Here is a 14,054-nt window from a genome sequence, read left to right as displayed (position 1 = left end):
ATGAGGAAAAACACTCCATTCAAAATATCCTCAAAAAAAAAATAAAATACTTGGGAATCAACCTAACAAAAGAGGTGAAAGATTTATATAATGAAAACTATATAACCGTAAATATAGAAGTAGAAGATCTTAGAATATGGAAAAATATACCCTGTTCATGGATAGGCAGAACTAACATTATCAAAATGGCGATATTACCAAAAGTTCCCTATAGGTTTAATGCAATGCCAATCAAAATCCCAACTGCATTTCTTGAAGAAATAGTGAAAGCAATCATGAAATTCATATGGAAAAATAAAAGACCCAGAATAGCAAAAGCAATTCTAAGCAGGAAGTGTGAATCAGGCGGTATAGTGATAACAGATTTCAAACTATATTACAGACCAATAGTGACAAAAACAGCATGGTACTGGTACCAAAACAGGCGAGTGGACCAATGGTATAGAATAGAGGACACAGACATTAATCCACAAAGTTACAACTATCTTATATTAGATAAAGGGGTTAAAAGCATGCAATGGAGGAAGGATAGCATCTTCAACAAATGGTGTTGGGAAAACTGGAAATCCATATGCAACAAAATGAAACTAAATTCCTATCTCTTGCCATGCACAAAAGTTAACTCAAAATGGATCAAGGAGTGTGATATCAAATCAGAGACTCTGTGTCTGATAGAAGAAAAAGTTGGCTCCGATCTACATATTGTGGGGTCGGCCTCCAAATTCCTTAATAGGACACCCATAGCACAAGAGTTAATAAGAAGAATCAACAAATGGGACTTACTTAAACTAAAAAGTTTTTTCTCAGCAAGAGAAACAATAAGAGAGGTAAATAGGAGCCTACATCCTGGGAACAAATTTTTACTCCTCACACTTCAGATAGAGCCCTAATATCTAGAGTACACAAAGAACTCAAAAAATTACACAATAAGAAATAATCCAATCAACAAATGCGCCAAAGACCTGAACAGACACTTCTCATAGGAGGATTTACAATCAATCAACAAGTACATGAAAAAATACTCACCATCTCTAGCAGTCAGAGAAATGCAAATCAAAACCACCCTAAGATACCATCTCACTCCAGTAAGATTGGCAGCCACTATGAAGTCAAAAAACAACACGTGCTGGCGAGGATGTGGAGAAAATTGTACACTTGTACATTGCTGGTGGGACTGCAAATTGGTGTGGCCAATTTGGAAAGCAGTATGGATATTCCTGGGAAAGCTGGGAATGGAACCACCATTTGACCCTGCTATTGCCCTTCTTGGACTATTCCCTGAAGACCTTAAAAGAGCATGCTACAGGGATACTGCCACATCGATGTTCATAGCAGCACAATTCACAATAGCTAGACTGTGGAACCAACCCAGATGCCCTTCAATAGATGAATGCATAAAAAAAAAATGTGGCATTTATACACCACGAAATATTACACAGCACTTAAAAATGACAAAATCATGAAATTTGCAGGGAAATGGATGGCACTAGAGCAGATTATGCTTAGTGAAGCTAGCCAATCCCTAAAAAACAAATACCAAATGTCTTCTTTGATATAATGAGAACAACTATGAACAGAGCAGGGAGGAAGAGCAGGAAGAAAAGATTAACATTAAACAGAGACATGAGATGGGTGGGAAAGGGAGAGAAAAGGGAAATTGCATGGAAATGAAGGGAGACCCTCATTGCTATACAAAATTACATATAAGAGGTTGTGAGGGGAATGTAAAAATAAACAAGGTGAGAAATGAATTTTCACATCTTTTAAGCCAAAAATATATAAAAGACAAAAGTTTGAACTTCAAATTTATACGTGAGATATGTTTATTAACTCTAAACATTCAAAATCTTTAGAAATTTAAGAAATACAAAATAAAAACCCATCATGGGAAAAATTAAGTAATATTGTTGAACATTTAAACAAATTAATAATCATTAACTCAAAAGGCATTTATATTAGTATCAATTTGTGGAAACTATTTTGCTATTTAGTATACATGATACTCCCCATCACAGAGACTTACTGAAATTAGAGCATATGTGATCATGATAATATGTAAGTATGCAATGGTAGTCATCAAACACTTGAAGCCCAAGGGCATGGCTCAATAAAATATACATCTTGGAAGAGATAAATAATAATTTGTAGAAAAAATTGTCACTGGGGCCAGTAACATTTTATAGTATATCCAGTTTAAAATGAGCATAAAACACTATGTATAAATTTTACATAGGTGCCTTATGCAAGAGGTATTTCACATGTGTACATTTTTAGAAACAAAATATGTAGAACTTCTGAGAAAATAAAAGTCACAGAAAGCACATAAAAGACTGAATTATACATCCCAGGTAAATAATAAAACTCATCATTACAAAGGTGATAATTTTCCCTCAAATTAACTGACAATATATCTCACCAAAACTGCTATGTAGAAATATGAATATATCACAGTGAAGTCTACTTTTATATGTATTCTATAAAGCAATAATTTTAAAAAATATATAAATAAATATATGATAGAAGAAAGTAGGAGAATAGGGAAAGGGGAACTAATGGATACTGAAGGGGAGCAAATTATATTTCATGTTTTATGGTTATGTCAAATAAACCTGACTATTAAATACAACAATAATGCAATAATAAAAAAAAATTATCAAGTTTTACTTTAAATGAAGTAAGAAATCAAAGCATAAGTTTTTAAAATTCATCTACTACAAAGTTATATGTAACTTTAGCCAAAAACCTTTTCAATTATAAGAGCAAAAAAAGAACTTATCGTGGCCTAATATTCATATATATTGTGAAAATATAATATTACAATAATAAGAAATCACAATATAAATAAGATCCCCATATGAATACATTTGTATATAAAAACAATATGATTTATTACAATAGCAAATTATAGATAAATCAAACCATAACAAAAATAATCTCAGGAACTTATCTAGGGCCTTTCTCAAAATAAATTTAAAACTGTTAAAGCTGTTTACTGGTGAAAAGTCCTTGCATCCCCAGTGCTGAAGTATAACACCAGAGAACTGTGCTAAGGCAAGTTTAGAGTGGAAAGTAGAAGCTTTATTAAAGTCAGTAGAAAAGACTTCTCCCCAGAAGAAAAAGAAGACCAAAGAGGTAGAATCCATGAAAGGGATTTTTTTAAACTAAGGTCTTTTTAGCTTTTTTATAACTAAGGTCTTCCTTCAGCTATCCTGCATTCCTGCCACATTGCTATCCTTTGTTGTGTTATGTTCCAGTGTTGAAATGTAGGTGGGAACATCCAAAGTGGGGAGGACAGGTGGGCTGAAGGAGTAATCTGGGCAGGAAGTGCTTTTGGATTAGCATCTCCATGTTTGCTGTGAGCTGCTTCATTAAAATATCCTTGGGATGGGCTCAGGGCCTTGGGGACATTTTGAATTCCCCCTATCCTGGACTCCATCCTCAATATGGTGTTCATTCTTGATTTTACTGGATATTAGACCAAATTTACCTAACTACACAAATTACATATCTGTAAATCTGGCTCCACTACCAAGGATATGGCTAAGTAGTACAGTATCCCTGAGTTCACATAACTTTAACAAAATAATAATAATGAAGAAAGTAAAAATAAAAGAATGTCAAAATGAAAATTAACTACCTAAAAAGGAAATTAGGTACCCCAAAATGACAGCTCCTTTCCTGCAGGAAAATGGACCTTCAAGATTCGATTTTGATAATTATTCAACCTGTCAATCTCCAGCATCTGGTAAGACACTGGGCTGCAGGAACACACCTGCCACATAGTATTTTATGCAGATTCTGAGGATGCCCTTTGAGCATAAGGAAGGCAGCAAAGAGTCTCTGCCACTGACATGTTCCCCACCTGGTTGGCCAGTAGGACTGAGGACATAGGGGCCAAGTGGAGGAGTTAAGCCTGCAGAATCCAGAGACTACCCAGATTCCCAAACTGCTTGCTCCTGTTTTCAATACAGCCAGTCTTGTGGTTCCAATAGTCTTCCTCCCCCAGCCTCTCTTGCTAGGCCAATGAACATTCACCATTTCCTACTTCTCAGTAGTAGGGCTACTTGGGATCCTCAGTTGCTGCATCTTAGAACAACCTGTGATGCTGAGGTGTGAGACTACAGATTGCAAAAATGGAGGACTCAGGAGATAAGAAGTGAAAGCCCACCCTGATGACACACAATTGGATAGTTCCCACAAAATATTATTGATTGAAAGGGGCTTCAGATCATGAACATTGAATCTGAGAGAAGTGAGTCCTTTTTTTGAGTGACAGGGATGAATACGAGCTAGAATCTCAGGTCGTTGAGTGCTGTTTCTTTCTTTTTTTGTTGTTGTTGTTGTTTGTTTGTTTTTTGTTGTATAATCTGAGAAATATACTCCAGAGTCTCAGGCTGCTGTTATTTTAAGGCAAGGTTGTTTTCCCATAAGTGGGAACTTCCCCAACCAAAAGAACATTTTCATTTAAACTTACATATAAAGTCACTTCAGTTTATGGATTATTTATACTTGTATATTAATCAGGAATTAATATAAAATAATGACAATAATTAACAAATTTTATTTCTTTATTTTTTGATCTCTGTTCTTTTTAGGTGAGAAATTGAACTTTTAACTGGGAAGAAAACCCCTAAAGTAAAAATTCCCAATAAAAAACAACACAAAAGGGGCTGGGATTGTGGCTCAGCAGTAGAGTGCTCACCTCCCATGTGCAAGATCCTGGAATCAATCCTCAGTACCACATAAAAATAAATAAGTGCAATAAAGGTATTGTGTCCAGCTACAGCTAAAAAATATATATACATAAAAAACCATAAAGTATAGGTGAGAAACCAGCCTCTACCTCAGAGCAAAGACTGTCCAATGAAGGGGGCATGACTCTTGTCCTACTAGGAACATACCCATCCTGCGGAGTTGGTTTTTTTTTTTAAGAGAGAGTGAGAGAGGAGAGAGAGAGAGAGAGAGAGAGAGAGAGAGAGAATTTTTAATATTCATTTTTTAGTTCTTGGCGGACACACATCTTTGTTGGTACGTGGTGCTGAGGATCAAACCCGGGCCTCACGCATGCCAGACGAGCTCGCTACCACCTGAGCCACATTCCCAGCCCCCGGAGTTGTTTATCTACAAATAACAGGAGAGATCTGCTGTGCCTGGTTTCCCTGACTCAGTCAGGCTAGGTGGGGACCCAGAGCAACCCCCTAGCAGCCACAAATCAGCATGACACAGGGAAAATACCTGGGATGCCAGATGACTCTCCCAGTAGTTTATGGTGGTTGATAATATTTTGGGAAACCATATAGTTCAGCATATACTCCCCTCATGGCCTAAGCCAATCTGTTCAAATGAATCCCCATCTTGTACTAACAAATCATACTTACTCAGCTTGTACCCACCAGTGAATGTGCTAGCCATGTTTTAGAGTTGTTTATGATTTTCCAAAGGTATGTGATGATTTTCTAAGAGATGCTATGATGTATGGGTGGTTTCTGCTTTCCCCAAAGAGTTATAAAACTGCTGCAAACCCCAGGCTCAGCCACCAGTTTCTTTGTGTGTGGAGAACTGAGCTAACTTGCAATAAACACCTCTTTGGTGCTTACATCGATATTAGTCTCTGGTGGTCTTTAGGAGGTCCTGTATTTGAGCATAACAGTCTCTCCTGAAACCCATGGGAAAAGAATTCAGCACTCCAGTTCTCTAAAACTGTAGTTTTATAGCACAAAAAGTTACAAAAGAAGGGTGACTTGAGAAATTACATGAATAACAGGATTTTCACAAGCATAATACAATGACACTTAGCAGGTTAATAGTCTAAATGGTTTAGCACTTAGGGAGTAACTTTAGATCACAACATCAGAATTTATGATGCACCACTAAAGTTTCAGAGTGAGTTGTTATTTAGTCAGAAAAAGCCAGAATTTATGAGTCATCACTAAAGTTTCAGGGAGGGTTGTTATCTCATCAGGGAAAACCAGACATGGGTGAGTTCAAGGCACCGGTAGGCATTTCAAGCACCTTTACAAATCACAGTAATTTATAATGAAGCAGAAGTTAACTTTTTATGCCTTTGTGATGAGATGGCTCCCAATCTTAAAAAAAAAAAAAATTAGACTGGATTTTTTACTTGCTATAGCCATAGCGTTTAAAGTATATGTTTCATACTTTAACAAGTATAAGAATTAAATTATTAATATTAATTACTACTAATTTTTAATGGACTGAATAAAATAGGATATTAGATATTTCTTATTAAATGCATAAAAATTTTGATTAATATATTGAGAATATAAACATGGAAAATTTTGACAATGATAAAAAGACATTTAATATAAGGGATTCAATATTATAAATCCCTCATGTTCAGTGGGTCAGTCCTTCAACAATTTTTTCCATTTTTTTTTAGGTCATTTTGAATTACACTTATGCAAATGTTTGTTAAGTATACAAATTTAAGATTTTGTATTTTGTAAAGTAGAAAAATGGCAGATTTGAGCTCCTTTCAGGATTTTAAAACTTATAAGCCATGTGGGGCATCTTAGCACCTTTTTTTTCATATTTGCACAGAGTCCAATTCTAGAGAAGAATGAGTTGGAGATATAGTCTACTGTCCTGAGCAAAAGAGAAATTTTCATAGGATGTTTCTAAAGCTTTTAACTTTTCTAACTTTTCAGAATTTTTGGTGATTTGAAAAAAAAATTATTTTAAGAAATGAATTGTTTGAAATTAATTATCTATCTTTGCTGCATTATTTTTCACTTTCATTGATTTTTTTGAAGAACAGAATAGAATTCCAAAAGTGTTCCATGTAAATTTAAAGGTATGTTTCTAATAATCAAGATAGAAAACAGAAGCAAAACATCATCTATTTTGGTGGTTCTGCCTCAAACTAAAGGGTTACTTATTTATTCACTAGGTTCCTGAGGTTGCAGAAATCACCAAACAACACAGAGAAAAGTCTTTTTAGTTTATTTCTCTCAACCAATTCCAGCTAAAATACATTAGTATCACTGTAGTTTCAGACCAAAGGTTGTTTCTAAATAATAACAATATGTATACATAAATATATAAATAAATATAAAATAAAATATAATATTAGATTTTTTTTCTGGATAATCATTCTGTACATATTTTTATTTAGACACAGTTCTGGGACCAAAGTGTCACAAATAAGACATAAATTCTACATTGCTACATAGAGTAATTAAGGCACATACTAATAGCTTGGTATAAAACTTGGCAGAGAGACATAAATAACTACAGAACATCATAGAAAATTATACCTAAGAGCTAAGTAGCAAATTCATGGTCTTTATGTACATGAAGAGACAAGTTATCATACCAAATTTTATAACTCAGTTGCTGCTAATATACAGAGATAGAGATATTTATTAAGAGATGGTTTTATGCAGATTTTTGGTTTAAAAAGGGAAAGATCAAATAATGGAGGTGATTTGAACATGAGCAATAATATTTTTCTGCATTCAGTACTTTTTCCACAGATATATAAATTATAATTAGTTCCAACCAGTAAGATGCAGAAATAGTGTAAAAATTATTCACTAGGAGTAAAACTACTTAAAAAGAGAAACAAAACTTCCATTCCTGTCTAAATGCTTCCTCCTGACAAAAAGACGGCTTCTTTTGAACCATTTGTGCAGACATGATTTTTCTGTAATAAATATTTTGGTGACTGTTTTGCATATTACTTAATATATTTATGCTTCACATTTTCTCTTTTGTCCTGTTTTACTACCTAGATACTGAAAGAAAAAATTTCTAACTCCTAAACTCCCTTGATATTTGAGATATCTTTTTTATTTTTTTTTAATTATTAGTTGTTCAAAACATTACAAAGCTCTTGACATATTTCTTTTTTAAAAAAACATTTGGAATTTTATTAAAAAAAATCACAACCATCAACATTGTTAGTTAGAGGCCTTCTTGGTTCTCCACATTGATACTGAGCATGCTCACAGGGGTTCCCATTGTTAAATCTTAGTTAAACAACCATTTTTAAAGGAAGGAAAAAAAACTCAGCACACTACCATTTAACTTGTTTTAATGTTTCTTCACAAATGGTGAAAAATACTAAAGTTCAGACAAGGAATAATCATAATGTTGTGGCCAACATTATAAATATGGAATTATAAATTTAAAACATTTTCTGGTTTAAAAAATAAATCTGGTAGTCAATGCAGCTCTGTGTGGTCTGTTTCTAGTAGGGCCGATCTCTGCGTTCCTGACGGTGCTCGCCTTTATCCATTTTTCCAGGTCCTCCATGTCCACCTCTTCTTTCTCCCATCTGCTTCATTAAAGGTCCAGGGAGACCCCCTGGACCACCTCCACTTCCTCCGCCAAAGCCACCTTGGTCCATGCCACGACCATCATGGAAGCCACCCGTCTCCACCACGGCCACCCCTGAACATTCCTCCAGGACCGCCACGGTCCATGAGGCCACCTCTTCCTCCTCGCATACCACCAGGGCCACCTCTTCCAAGGTCACCACCCGGGGGGTGGGAAAGGTGGTGGGAGAAAGCCCTCAGGCTTCGGGCCTTACACTCGTTGCATTCTGTTCTCCAGGCGAAGTTCTGGTTTCCACAACCCGGATTGGGACATTGCCAGTCCCCAGCTCGGTGCTGGACGTTTCCTCCTCCAGAGGGATTCCCTGTGGAACTCCGTGGCCCTCTTGGGGGAAAACCTCCTCTGTCTCCTCCACGGCCTCCCATGCGACCCATGGGTTGCCCAGGACCTCCTGGGCCACCTGGACCTCCACGGAGTGGTGGTGGCATCCCTCTGCCCTCAAGAGGTGGCTTGCCACCCCGCAAGCTGTTAATGGGAGGCTTCTTTCAAGCAAGAGTGACTTTTAGTTTGCTTCTTTGAAAATCTTTTCCATCAAACCACTCCACAGCAGCCTTGGCAGTTGGCGGGTCTTCATAGGACACTGTGGCATCACCTTTGTCCTTTCCTGTTTCTTTGTCCAGGTAGATGTGGATCATGGGTTGCCCAGTTCTCTTATTCATCTTAACAACCCCACACTGCTTAAAGAAATCTGACAGATCATCAAGAGTCACACTGTCATTTAATCCTTTCACATAAACTGCACAGTTGTCAGAGTCTTCATCAGGATCTACTGGAGGGCCTAGATCAAGATCTGGTCCTTCATCCATGGGTCCTCCAGGCTTATTGAAGCCACCTCGCTCTCCAGCGCTGCCCATTCCACCGCATCCTCCTCTCCGCCCACCTCTGCTCATGCCTCCACGATCAAATCCCCCTCTTCCCCTGCCCTGGTTACCAGGGCCACTCATGCTCCGGTTCTCTCCTGGTCAGGAAAATCCTCCAGACTCCTGCCCATAAACACCCATGCTACTGGGGTGGTCCTGTCGGAATGAACTCTTCTGTGCGTAGCTGCTGCTTTGTTGGCTACATTGACTTGGAGCCTGGCTATAGGATCCAGTCGGGGGGGGGGGTAACTAGTGGGAGGCTGCTGCCCATAGCTGCTTTGTTGACCATAGCTACTCTGCTGTCCATAGCTGCTCGGTTGCCCATAGGTGTTCTGCTGAGAGTAACTGCTCTGATCATAACTAGTCGGCTGTGTAGAGGAATAGCTGGTAGGAGGATAGGATGGAGGCGCGGTAACTGGCTGCATGGGGTAGCTCCCAGGAACCTGGGGATAACTGTAGTTACTCTGTCCGTATCCTAGGCTAGGCTGCTTATAACCCCCTGTGCTAGACTGAGGTTGACTAGTCTCAGTGGGCTTGTTACCATCCTGTGGTCTTGCAGGTGCAGTGGCTGCTGGCTGTTGCCCATAGCCAGGGTAAGCAGGCTGAGTCCCATATGCAGACTGGGCTGCAAAGTGGCCTGGGTGGTGGTGACAGTAGCGGTGGTGGTGTCATAAGCACCAGTGCCGTACCCTGGACAGGCTGTCTGTATGCCTGGGGGGCAGATGGGGTAGTATAACCAGTGGGAGGCTTTCCATAAGAAGTTGCATATGCAGTCTGCCCATAGGTGACAGTGGTCTGAGCCTGGGTATAGCTGACGCCAGTAGGCTGTCCAAAGTTCCATAGCTTTGTTGCCCATATGCCTGGGTGGTCTGTGCATATTCTTGAGTTGGTTGGGCAGTGTAAGCACTGTATCCCTGCTGGGCTGCAACTTGGCTGTAGGTACTGTAATCTGTGGACGCCATTTTCTCTCCTTCCTCCTCGTTCTCTCAGACATATCATATTTCATACATTTGATTCAAGCAGATTATGAACTCCCATTTTTACCCCATATACATATTGCAGATTCACATCCATTCTACATCCACTTTTTTACATACTACCTAGTGTCTATTGTATTCTGCTGCCCTGGCTATCCTCCACTATCCCCCTTACCTCCCCTCCCCTCTCCTCCCATCTTCTATCTCAACCCCATCTACTGTTATTCATTTCTCTCTCTTGTTTTTCCCCTTTTCCCTCACTTCCTCTTATATGTAATTATGTATAACAATGAGAGTCTCCTTTACCATGCAATTTCTCTTCTTTCCCTCTTTCTCTCCCTTCTCTCGACTCTGTTTAATGGTGATCTTCTTCTCATGCTCTTCCTCCCTATTCTTTTCTTACTTGCTCTCCTTATATCAAAGATGACATTTGGCATTTGTTTTTTATGGATTGGATAGCTTCTCTTAGCATAACCAGCTCTAGTGCCATCTATTTTCTTGCAAATTCCATGATTTTGTCATTTTTTAGTGCTGCGTAATACTCCATTATGTATAAATCCCACATTTTTTATCCATTCATCTATTGAAGGGCATCTAGGTTGGTTCCACAGTCTAGCTATTGTGAACTGTGCTGCTGTGAACATCGATGTAGCAGTATGTAGCAGTATCCCTATAGTACGCACTTTTAAGGTCTTCACAGAATAGTCCGAGAAGGGGGATAGCTGGGTCAAATGGTGATTCCATTCTCAGCTTTCCCAGGAATATCCATACTGCTTTCCAAATTGGCCGCACCAATTTGCAGTCCCACCAGCAATGTACAAGTGTACCCTTTTCCCCACATCCTCGACAGCACTTGTTGTTGTTAGACTTCATAATGGCTGCCAATCTTACTGGAGTGAGATGATATCTTAGGGTAGTTTTGATTTGCATTTCTCTGACTGTTTTTGTTACTATTGCTCTGTAGTATGGTTTGAAATCTGGTATCGCTATACCATCTGATTCACACTTCCTGCTTAGAGTTGCTTTTGCTATTCTGGGTATTTTATTTTTCCATATGAATTTCCTGATTGCTTTCTCTATTTCTACAAGAAATGCCATTAGGATTTTGATTGGCATTGCAGTAAACCTATAGAGAACTTTGGGTAATATTGCCATTTTGATGATGTCAGTTCTTTCTATCAATGAACAGGGTATGTTTTTCCATCTTTTAAGATCTTCTATTTCTCTCATTAGGATTCTGTAGATTTCATTGTATAAATCTTTTACCTCTTTTGTTAAGTTGATTCCCAAGTATTTTATTTTTTTTGAGGATATTGTGAATGGGGTGTTTTTCCTCATTTCTGTTTCAGAGGTTTTGTCACTGATATACAGAAATGCCTTTGATTTATGCATGTTGATTTTATATCCTGCCACTTTGCTGAATTCATTTATTAGTTCTAGTAGTTTTTTTGTAGACCGTTTTGGGTCTTCTAGGTATAGAATCATGTTGTCCGCAAATAGTGAAAATATAAGTTCTTCTTTTCCTATTTTTATGCCTTTAATTTCTTTTGTCTGTCTAATTGCTCTGGCCAGTGTTTCAAGAACTCTGTTGAATAGAAGTGGTGATAGAGGGCATCCCTGTCTTGTTCCAGATTTTAGAGAGAATGCCTTCAATTTTTCCCCATTCAGAATGATGCTAGCCTGAGGCTTTACCAATGTTGAGATAAGTTTCTGTTATCCCTAGTTTTTCTAAGGTTTTGAACATAAAGGGATCCTGTACATTGTTGAATGCTTTTTCTGCATCTATTGACATGATCATATGGTTCTTATCTTTAAGTCTATTGATGTGGTGAATAACATTTATTGATTTTTGTATATTGAACCATCCTTGCATCCCAGGGATGAATCCTACTTGATTATGGTGAACAATTTTTTTCTCTGTGCCTTTGTATCTTGATTTCAGAGATATTTATTGAGGATTTTTTCATCTAGGTTCATTAGGGATATTGGTCTGTAGTTTTCTTTCTTTGAGGTGTCTATTTCTGGTTTCGAAATCAGTGTAATGTTGGCCTCATAGAATGAATTTGGGAGTGCTCCCTCTTTTTCTGTTTCCTGAAATAACTTGAAAAGTATTGGTATTAATTCTTCTTTAAAGGTTTTGTAAAATTCCGCTATAAACCCATCTGGTCCTGGGCTTTTCCTGGTTTGTAGTCTTTTGATTGCTTCTTCAATTTCATCCATTGATATTGGTATGTTCAAATTGTGTGTATCCTCCTGACTCAGTCTGGGCAAATCATATGATTTAAGAAATTTATCGATGTCTTCACTACCTTCTATTTTATTGGAATATAGGTTTTTTTTTTCAAAATAATTTCTAATTGTCTTCTGTATTTCTGTAGCATCTGTTGTGATATTGCCTTTTTCATCCCGTATGTTAGTAATTTGAGTTCTCTCTCTTCTTCTCTTCATTAGCATGGCTAAGGGTCTGTCAATCTATTTTTTTTTTAGTTTTGTTAATTTTTTCAATAGTTTCTTTGTTTTAATTTCATTGATTTCCACTCTGATTTTAATTATTTTTTGCCTTCTGCTAAATTTTCTGTTGTTTTGCTCTTCTTTTCTAGGGCTTTGAGATGAAGTGTGAGCTCATTTATTTGTTGCTTTTCCCTTCTTTTGACGAATGACTTCCAGGCGATGAATTTCCCTCTTAAAACTGCTTTCATTGTGTCCCATAGATTCTGATATGTTGTGTCTGTATTTTCCTTTATCTGTAAGAATTTTTTTATTTTCTTTTTTATGTCTTCTGTAACCCATTGATCATTCAGTAACATATTGTTCATTTTCCATGTGATGTAGGAGTTTTCCTTCCTTCTTTTATCAGTGATTTCCAGTTTCATTCCATTATGATCAGATACAATGCTTTGTATTATCTCCACCCCTTTATATTTACTAAGGGTTTCCCTATGGCATAATATATGGTCTATTTTTCAGAAGGATTCATGTGCTGGTGAGAAAAAAAGTATATCCACTTGATGATGGTTGATATATTCTATATATGTCAGTTTAGTCTAGGTTATTGATTCTGATATTGAGTTCTATAATTTCTATATTTAACTTTTGTTTGGAGGATCTGTCCAATGGTAAGAGAGGTGTGTTTAAGTCACCAATAATTATTGTGTTGTGGTCTATTTGATTCTTGAACTAGAGGAGAATTTGTTTTGTGAATGTCGCAGCACCATTATTTGGTGCATAAATATTGATAATTGATATGTCTTGTTGGTTAATGGTTCCTTTTAATAGTATATTGTGGTGAGCCGTTCCTGCGGACTGTGGTCGCCATTACATGATGGCGCTGGCTCCGTTGTGGTCTGTGAAGGACAACTCCATATCAAAGAGAGTTGGCGTGTTCCCAGCTCCTTATCAGAGAAAGTTGGCGTGTCATTTTCTAGCACCCTGTGAGAAGGGTACACGTGGCAGCTTTGCATTGGGGTTTGCGGTGCTTTATTAAGGCTGGGAGGGGCATCCAATTATTATTCCGGGGATTAGAAGAATTATTAGAAGAATATCAAGAGCCTGAATAAACTGCTGAAAGAAGATTCCTGAGTCGCGTCTTCCTTGCGGGCAAGGGGGTCGTGACAGTGGTGCCGAGACCCGGGAGAAAAGAAAAAAGAAAAAAGAAAAACCCAGGAACCAGAACTTTCAGCAGTCAGGGAGGCGTGCCGGTAAGTCCCAGGTAAGGTGGGACCCGCTGTTAAAAAGCGGAGGCTCCTCTATACATAAAGAGGGAGCGTTAAAAGGTACCTGCTCCTCTGTAAATAAAGAGAGGGCGTTACATCTCATAGCAATTGCACTCTGTATTTTTGTTTTGACTTCTGTGTATTTT

At 37.8% G+C, this 14,054-nt stretch overlaps 1 protein-coding gene and 1 pseudogene across 5 annotated transcripts in view; both read right to left on the bottom strand.

Annotated features, from left to right (window-relative positions):
- The window catches only part of LOC144376210 (zinc finger protein 519-like), a 92,398-nt gene that overhangs the window by 29,778 nt on the left and 48,566 nt on the right, over positions 1-14,054 (bottom strand). The window lies entirely within an intron of this gene.
- Positions 8,040-10,328, bottom strand: LOC101973909 (RNA-binding protein EWS pseudogene; annotated as a pseudogene).

Source organism: Ictidomys tridecemlineatus, chromosome 3, assembly GCF_052094955.1.
Source record: "Ictidomys tridecemlineatus isolate mIctTri1 chromosome 3, mIctTri1.hap1, whole genome shotgun sequence".
Taxonomy (NCBI): domain Eukaryota; kingdom Metazoa; phylum Chordata; class Mammalia; order Rodentia; family Sciuridae; genus Ictidomys; species Ictidomys tridecemlineatus.
The sequence above is the reverse complement of the archived record's forward strand: the minus strand, read 5'-3'. Positions and strand labels throughout refer to the sequence as shown.